Source organism: Narcine bancroftii, chromosome 2 (assembly GCF_036971445.1).
Source record: "Narcine bancroftii isolate sNarBan1 chromosome 2, sNarBan1.hap1, whole genome shotgun sequence".
NCBI classification, from domain to species: Eukaryota; Metazoa; Chordata; class Chondrichthyes; order Torpediniformes; family Narcinidae; genus Narcine; species Narcine bancroftii.
The window spans coordinates 175,112,945-175,121,327 of NC_091470.1; the positions used below are offsets into that span (position 1 = coordinate 175,112,945).

Below are 8,383 nucleotides of genomic sequence, written 5' to 3' on the forward strand. Positions count from 1 at the left end.
TAATAGATGAGGCTCATGTATGGAACGAAGCCATTTCTCTTAGCTGAGTGGTCAAAAAGTAATTTGATCTCCAATAAGATGAGTGGGGAGGTGAGGAAATATGGTGAGGTCTGGAACTCACTCCTGAAAAGGTGGGAATGGCAAAGCCCGCTTCCCCCCCCTCACCCCTCCACCCCCCACCCTCTTGGCTGCAACCAGTGTTCCTTGCAGCAGAGGCTTAATGGTCCGGAAAAGAAGAAACAAGGTGGAGCTGCTGTAATGGCAGCTCTGCTGCAGACCCATGGAGAGAGAGGGGAGTGATGTCTCAAGGCATCCATCCGCCCTGTCCGACTGCCGTCAGCTCTGATCAAACAGCCTATTAAAGGAGTTGACGGTGTCTCATTTTAAAATCCCACCACCACGGGGTCAGGGCCCAAGATGGCGGTGTCTCCGATTGGCAGCACCCATGAGAGGCTGCAGACTCTGAAGAAGTCAAGGACTGGTTCAGGACACCAATAAACAGAGAGACAAACCCTCTGTTTGAGAAGACCCTATGGGATGGTGACCATGGTGACGGACTAGTGGAAGTCTCTGAGGGTGGACAACACACAGGCAGCAGAACCAAGTGTGACATGCTGTGGTAGCAGCAAGCAGACACAAAACACAAAAGACTGTTCTACAGGCTTCATCCTGCTAAAAGTCTGTACACACCCATTTCAGCTGTGGTGGCTCCTGTGTGACTGGCTCAGGAGGGGCCAGCTCAGGCTTATAGTTGGGTCGGCTGATTGACAGCTGGCCAGGTGGAGTCAGCCCCCAGGGGGTCCTTCTGCAGGTACAGAGATCGCCCCCTGTAGTCGGCTAGTGGTCATATCACCACACTAAGGCAAGTGCCCACGTAGGCTGTGGGAGACTGCAATCAAGGAACTCACACCAGGCTGCGGACTGCTGGAGATTGGCTGAAAGGGTACCAGGTATCGGACCCGGGATGTGAGCGGGTGCTAGAGGATTCCTGCTGGTGTCAGGATTGTGCAGCTGGAGCCCGGTTGCTGATGGTTTGGTCTGAAGGTGGTGTGGCTGTGGAGGCTGTGGGAGTGCTGGATGCGAAACCACGGATATTCAGTGTCTCTGGGTCTCTTTCTCTGGTTGTAAGGTGACACTGGGTAATTTTTGCTGACAGTAAATCTTTGATTTACAGAAGATGAAAGGAAATTTTGTGCAATATCACTTTTTCTGTTTTATCGCATGAGAACAAAGGAATCTTAAATTTTGAAAAGTCTCCTTGTGTGACATAACATTGCTGTGGCTCTGTGACTGTCTGCTCATTTACCAGCAAGTACGGGAGGAAAGAGACCTCATAATCAAATAAAACACTGGTTTGTGGTGCAGGGAGGTTATGTTAATGTTGTGGGGGCTGGGGGTAGTATAGTGGGTTGGGAATAGACAGTCTATGTGAGGCATCGATGTTGTCTGACTATGGGGAAATCAGTGGTGCAGAAATTACAGTGATCAGAGGAAGATTGCAGATAGATAGATGGGTGGGAAAGACATCAGGTGGTGAAGTCAGATCATGAAATCTGGTGGAGATCGAGTGGTGAAATCAGGTGGTGATATCTAGTAGAGATCAGGTGATGAAATCAGGTGGAGATCTAGTGGTGAAATAGGTGGTAAAATCCAGTGATGATGTGGTGAAATCAGGTTGTGATCAGGTAGTGAAATCAGATGGAGAGCTGTTGGTGAAATCAGGAGGTAAAATCCAGTGGTCATCAGGTGATGAAATCAAGTGGTTGAATCAGGTGGAGATTGGATGGTGGAATCAGCTGGTAAAATCTGGTGGAGATCAAATGGAGAGCAGATGAACTCAGAGTCTATGGTGTCGCGTCGTGGACATTGCAGTGATTAGGTTGGAGGAGTGGCATGGGTAAATGGGTAGAGATTGGGAATGAGAAAGGTACATCTATTACAATGTTGTATGAAATCCAAGCTGTGAAAAGAGGAGAAGGATGTCAGTAAAAGCAACTGAATGGTTGTAGTGAGAAACAGAATTCGTCCAATATTGACTGGGACTTCATGCAAGAGACTTAGAAGATGGGTAAAACTTAGTCAAAGAGGCCTAAAGCACAGAAACAGGGCCACAAGCCCACCTTGTCTATGTTGAACACAGTGCCCTTCTGCTTAAGTCCCATTTGCCCCAACAAGACCCAGACACCTCCAATCCCCTCCCATCCATGGAGTTATCCAAGGGTTTCCAAAGATCGCTGGCCGTCCTGCCTCAACCGCTTAGTTTGTTCCATGTGGCCTCCACCCTGTGAGTGAAGACCTATTCCATCTCCCCTCTAAATTCCACCCCTCACCCCAATTTTGCCCTCTGATCTTAGATTCCCCCACTCAAGGAAACAGTCTGTCACCATAATCTTATCTGTTCCTCTCATGAGTTAAGACTTGTTTTTCCAATTTCTCAACTTCCCCAATGCAGCGAACAATTTTACATAGATACATAGAAGATAGGAGCAGGAGTAGGTCATTCGGCCCTTCGAGCCTGCTCTGCCATTAAGTGAGATCATGGCTGATCTTAAAGTTCAGTATCCCGACCCTGCCTTCTCTCCGTAACCCCTAATTCCCTTATACTGAAGAAATATATCTAATTCCCTCTTAAATATATTCAATGAACCTGCCTCTACTGCCCTCTATGGCAATGAATTCCACAGATTCACCACCCTCTGGGTAAAGAAATTCCTACTCATCTCAGTCCTAAATGGTTTGCCTATTATCCTCGAACCGTGGCCCCGGGTTCTGGACTCCCCCACTATTGGAAACATCCCTTCCGCATCCATTCTGTCCAGTTCTGCCAGAATTTTATATGTCGCTATGAGATCCCCTCTCAATCTTCTAAACTGCAGCAAGTACAATCCCAAATTATGCAATCTTTCCTCATAAGTTATTCCTGCCATTCCAGGTATCAGCCTGGTGAATCGCCTCTGCACTCCCTCCATTGCAAGAACATCCTTCCTCAGATAAGGCAACCAAAACTGCATGCAATACTCCAGGTGTGGTCTCACCAAGGCTCTGTACAGCTGCAGTAAGGTATCCTTATTCCTATACTCAAACCCTCTTGATATGAAGGCCAACATACCATTTGCCTTTTTAACTGCCTGCTGTACCTGCATGCTTGCCTTCAGTGACTGGTGCACAAGAATCCCTAGGTCTCTCTGAACTTCCCCATCTCCCAATCTAATGCCATTCAAATAGTAATCTTCCCCCCGGTTTATTCACATTGTAGTGCATTTGGCATGTATCTGCTCAGTCCTCCAATTTATCCAAATCACACTGGAGCTTCCTGACCCCCTCTTCAGTGCACACAACCCCTCCTAGCTTAGTGTCGTCTGCAAATTTGGAGATATTACATCCAATCCCCTCAGCTAGATCATTAATGTAAATTGTGAACAGCTGGGGTCCCAGTACAGATCCCTGTTGCACCCCACTGGTCACCGCCTGCCACTCAGATAACGAGCCGTTTATCCCAATTCTCTGTCTCCTATCTGCCAGCCAATTCTCAATCCACATCAATACCTTGCCCCCAATCCCATGAGCCTTGATTTTGCATGCCAGTCATTTATGTGGGACCTTATTGAAGGCCTTTTGGAAGTCCAGGTACACCACATCCACTAGCTCTCCCCCATTTATTTTACCTGTCACCATCTCAAGAATTCCAATAGATTTGTCAAGCGCAATTTACTTTTTGTAAATCCATGTTGACTCTGTCCGATCCCTTCTCTGCTAGTCATATGCTCCACTATTACATCCTTAATAATGGATTCCATCATTTTGCCCACTACTGATGTAAGGCTCACCAGCCTATAATTCCCCACTTTTTCTCTACACCCCTTTTTAAATAGTGGGGTAACATTAGCTACCCTCCAATCCATGGGTACTGATCCTGAGTCTATCGAGCTCTGTAAACTTCTGTACCCTTTCCAACTTGATAATATCCTTCCAACAGCCAGGTGACCAAAACGAACACAACATTCTATGTGCTGCCTCACCAGTATTTTGTACAACTGAAGCATGATGTCCCAACGCTTATATTCAATGCATTGACCAATGAAGGCAAGTGTCCCGAACACTATCGGTAAAGAGCCATTTACCTACACTAACCACTTTACTAAAATCCACATGAACCACATCAATTTACCCTTATCTACATTTTAATGCTACTTCTTCCAAACCTTCTGCTTGGTTTGTGAGACCAAATTTCCCACACACAACCCCACACTAATATACCTTGAGGATTGATAGATTCTATCCTCAGCAGTTCTCTACCTCTGACATCAGACTAGTAGGTCTGTAACTAGCCAGATTATCCCAAGGGCACTAATTTAACAAGCTAGCATTTGCCATCCTCCAGTTCTCAGGAAACTTTCCGGTCCTCAGTGAAGAGTTAAGAATGTCCATTAAGGGCCCAATAATTTCCTTCTACTTTCCCATAATGCTCTGGGATGTACCTGGTCTGAGGCTGGAGATTTATCCACCTTGATACTGATTTAACTGTAATTTGAAAATACAGCACAGTAAAAAGCTCTTATGGCAACCGAGCCCATGCTGCCAAAATGCACTTAATTGACCGACACCCCCAGAAGGGTGGGAGGAAATCGGAGCACCCGAAGGAAACCCACAAAGAAATGGGGAGAACGTACAATCTCCTTACGGACAGCGCCAGATTTGAACCCTGGTCACTGGCGCTGTAACAGCCTTGCACTAACCATGCCACCCTTAAATCTGTTATGATCTCAAGACTGCTAACACCTCTTCACTACATAACCCTGGCTACCTTACCTCCCTTCCACCCACTCCTGCTTATCCTGCTCCACTGTAGACACATTCACAAAATATAAACTGACAAAGGCAAAACTTCTCAACTCTCCAAATGATGACTACAGTGATGCTGTCTTCGGTACATGACAGCCCATCATGAGTTCATTGACTTTATCCATTTTGCTTCCAACTTCCATCCCAAACTCAAATTCATTTAGTCCATTTCTAGTAACACATTCCCTTTTCTCAATCTCTATGTCTTTATCTCAGAAGACAAACTCACAACACACATTTTCCACAAGACCACCAACTCACACAGCTACCTCAATTATTCCTCTTCACACCCTATCCCTATAAGGTTTCCATTCCTTTCTTGCAATTCCTCCATCTCCAATGCACCTGCCCCGAGGATGAAAATTTCCATGCCAGAACATCTGAGGTGTCTTCCTCTTTCCGTTTGACTACCATCAACCTGGCCCTCACCTGCATATCATCCATTACTGATTGGTCCTGGTCCCCTTTGCCTCCACACACAAGGACAAGATTTCCTTCATCCACACCTACCATCCCATCAGCCTCTGTAACTAACATATTATCCTCCATAATTTCTGCCATTCCTCCATGGTCCAAGCTCCTTTCCCTCATCTCCTCTCTCCGTCTTCCACAGGAACTGCTCCCTCTGTGATTCATTTAACCATTCCCATCAATCCCCATACCTCCTTGGTATCTAACCCTGTGACCGCAGGAAGGGCAACATTTGTGCTCGCACCTTCTCCCTCACCACCATTTGGGGGACTGCATTTGGTTCTCCCCTTGTGGTCTCCTCTACATCAAAAAGACTGGACCCCAACTGGGAGACTGAGCACTTTCAATCTGTCTACTGCAATAGTGGGGATTCCCAGTAGCCTCCCATTTTGATTCCCCACACATTCCCTTGTTCAGGGTCTCATGTACTGCCAGACTTAGACCATCCGCAAATTGGAGGAACAACGCCTCATCTTCTGGCTGAGTAACTGGATTGCGTTAATATTGATATCTCCTGTTCCTGTTATCTCCCTCTCCCCAATCGCTTTCATTCACTATTTCTCCTTTCCTCTATCTCCATCTCTGTCTCTCTCCCTTTCCCTCTATCTCCTCTCCTCCAGCTCTGCATTCACAGTCACCCCCTCCCTGATCAATTCTCACCTTTTCTCTCCCGTCCTCCCATCAATGTCCAATTATTGCCTCTTGTCTATAGGGTTTATTAAGTTTAACTGTTGGGAAGACATATTGCATCTTTGGTGAGGCTACATTTGGAGTAAGGATCACAATTTCAGAAAGGATGTCAAGGCTTTGAAGACAGTGCAGAAGAGTTTAACCAGGATTAGTATTGGCTATAAGGAGAAAACTGAAACAAAAAACACCTTTGATTTTTACTCTGAACATCAGAAGCTGAGGATCAACCTGGTCAAAGTCTAGAAAATGATGCTACACCCCTCCCCTCCTTCTCCCTGTACACCCCCTCCCCCTGTACACCCCTTTTTCCCCTGTATTCCCATGGGGTATTGTGCTCAGTTCTGGTCACCTCATGACAGGAAGTATGTAGATGCTAAAGAGAGGGTTTACAAAGTTGCTGCTGGGATTAGAGAGCACACCCTATCATGATAGGTTGAATTAATTTGGTCTTATCCCCTTGGAGTGACGGAGGATGAGGGGTAACCTGATAGAGTTTGACTAGACGATGTGAGGCATTGATCGTGCAGATGGCCAGAGACTTTTCCCCCAGGGCTGAAATAGCTAACATGAGAGAGCAGAGTTTTAAGGTGCATGTGAGTGTGTACAGGAGTGATGGAGGAGGTAAGTTTTCATTCAGAGAGTGATGGATGCATGGAATAAGCTGGCAGCAGTGGCAGTGAATACTAGTACAATAGGATCTTGTAAGAGACTATTAGATACATATATGGAACTGGGGAAAATCAAGGGTTATGCAGTAGGGAAATTCTAAGCAGTTGATTATCAAGTCAGCACAAAACTGTGGGCTGAAGGGCCTGTACTGTGCTGTAGATTTCTATGTTCCACAGCTGCAGCGATCACGGGGCAGTGCCCACATGTGGAGTGATTAGTTAGTGGGCGTGTGCCAAGCGGAGAGGTGGTGTGTGTGGGAAGAATTGATGATGGAAGTTCAAGAGCCTTGGACGCTGGAGGATTGGCACGTGAAGAGGTAGCCAATGGACAGACTGTGAGTTCTGTTTCAGATTTTAGATTTCATATTTATTGTTAGAGTACACACATAACATCACATACCACCTTGAGATTCTTTTGTCCTGGGGACAAGGCAGAATTACCACTTATTGGTGGCGCATAAAAACTGTACTCAGGTACAAATGTAAACAAATAAAGAAATGTAAAGAATGGATTGTGCAATACAGAGAGAAAACAAAACAATAAAGTGCAAAGGTAAGAGCCCTAAAAAGAGTCCCTGATTAAGTTTGTTGTGGAGGAATCTGGCGGTGAAGGGGAAGCCGCTGTTCCTGAACCTGGTTGAGAGAGTCTTGTGGCACTGATACCTCTTTCCTGATGGTAGTAAGGGGTGGGGGGGGGGGGGGAGGCAGCAGCTAGAAGCTGAATTGAGAACGAAGTGAGGGATTGTGTAATGGAGGGAGTGGTCATCGAGCGAGCGATCATCAAGGGAGTGGTCACTGGGGGTGCAGTCAATGAGGGAGTGGTTATTGAGGTAATGGTCATAGGGGGACTGGCCATGGAGAGATTGGTCATTGAAGGAGTGAACATCGAGGTAGTGGTCATAAAGGAAGCAGTCATTAATGGAAATATCATAGAGGGAGTGGTCACAGAGGGAGTGGTCATAGAGGGAATGATCATCGAGTGAGCGGTCATTGAGGGACCAGTCATAGAAGGAGCCATCATTATGGAGTGGTCATTGAATGGGTGATCATAAATGAAACAGTCATAGAGAGAGTGATCAAAGAGGGATTAGTCATAGAGGGAGTATTCTTTGAGGGAGTGGTCATTGAGGGAGTGGTCATTAAGGGAGTGGTCATTGAGGGAGTGGTCATTGAGGGAGTGGTCATTGAGGGAGTGGTCATTGAGGGAGTGGTCATTGAGGGAGTGGTCATTGAGGGAGTGGTCATTGAGGGAGTGGTCATTGAGGGAGCAGTCAGAGGGAGTGGTCAAGGGAGTGGTCATTGGGGGAATGGCCAAAGAGGGAGTGGTCATTGAGGAGCAGTCATAGAGGGAGCAACCATAGATGGACAGTCAATGAGGGAGTGGTCATAGAGCGAGTGGTCACCTTGGGAGCAGTCATCAAGTAAGCAATCATTGAGGGAGAGTTCATCAAAGGAGTGGTCATTGAGGGAGTGGTCATAGATGGAGTGTTCATTGATTGAAAGTCATAGGGTGAATGGTTATTGATTGTATGGTCAGAGAAAGTGGTCATAGAAGGTGTGGACATCAAGGGAGTGGACAGCAAGGAACTGGTCATTGAGGGAGTGGCCATTGATGGAATGGCCAGAGAGGGAAAGGTCATTGAGGGAGCTGTCATAGAGGAAGTGGTCATTGGAAAAGTCATGGGTGAATGGTTATTGATCATGAGGTCATA

The 8,383-nt window shown here is 46.5% G+C and overlaps 1 protein-coding gene across 1 annotated transcript in view; it reads right to left on the reverse strand.

Moving 5' to 3' along the window:
- LOC138754627 (complement C1q subcomponent subunit C-like) overlaps positions 1–8,383 on the reverse strand; it is a 39,218-nt gene that overhangs the window by 10,861 nt on the left and 19,974 nt on the right. The gene's annotated exons all lie outside the window — the stretch shown is intronic.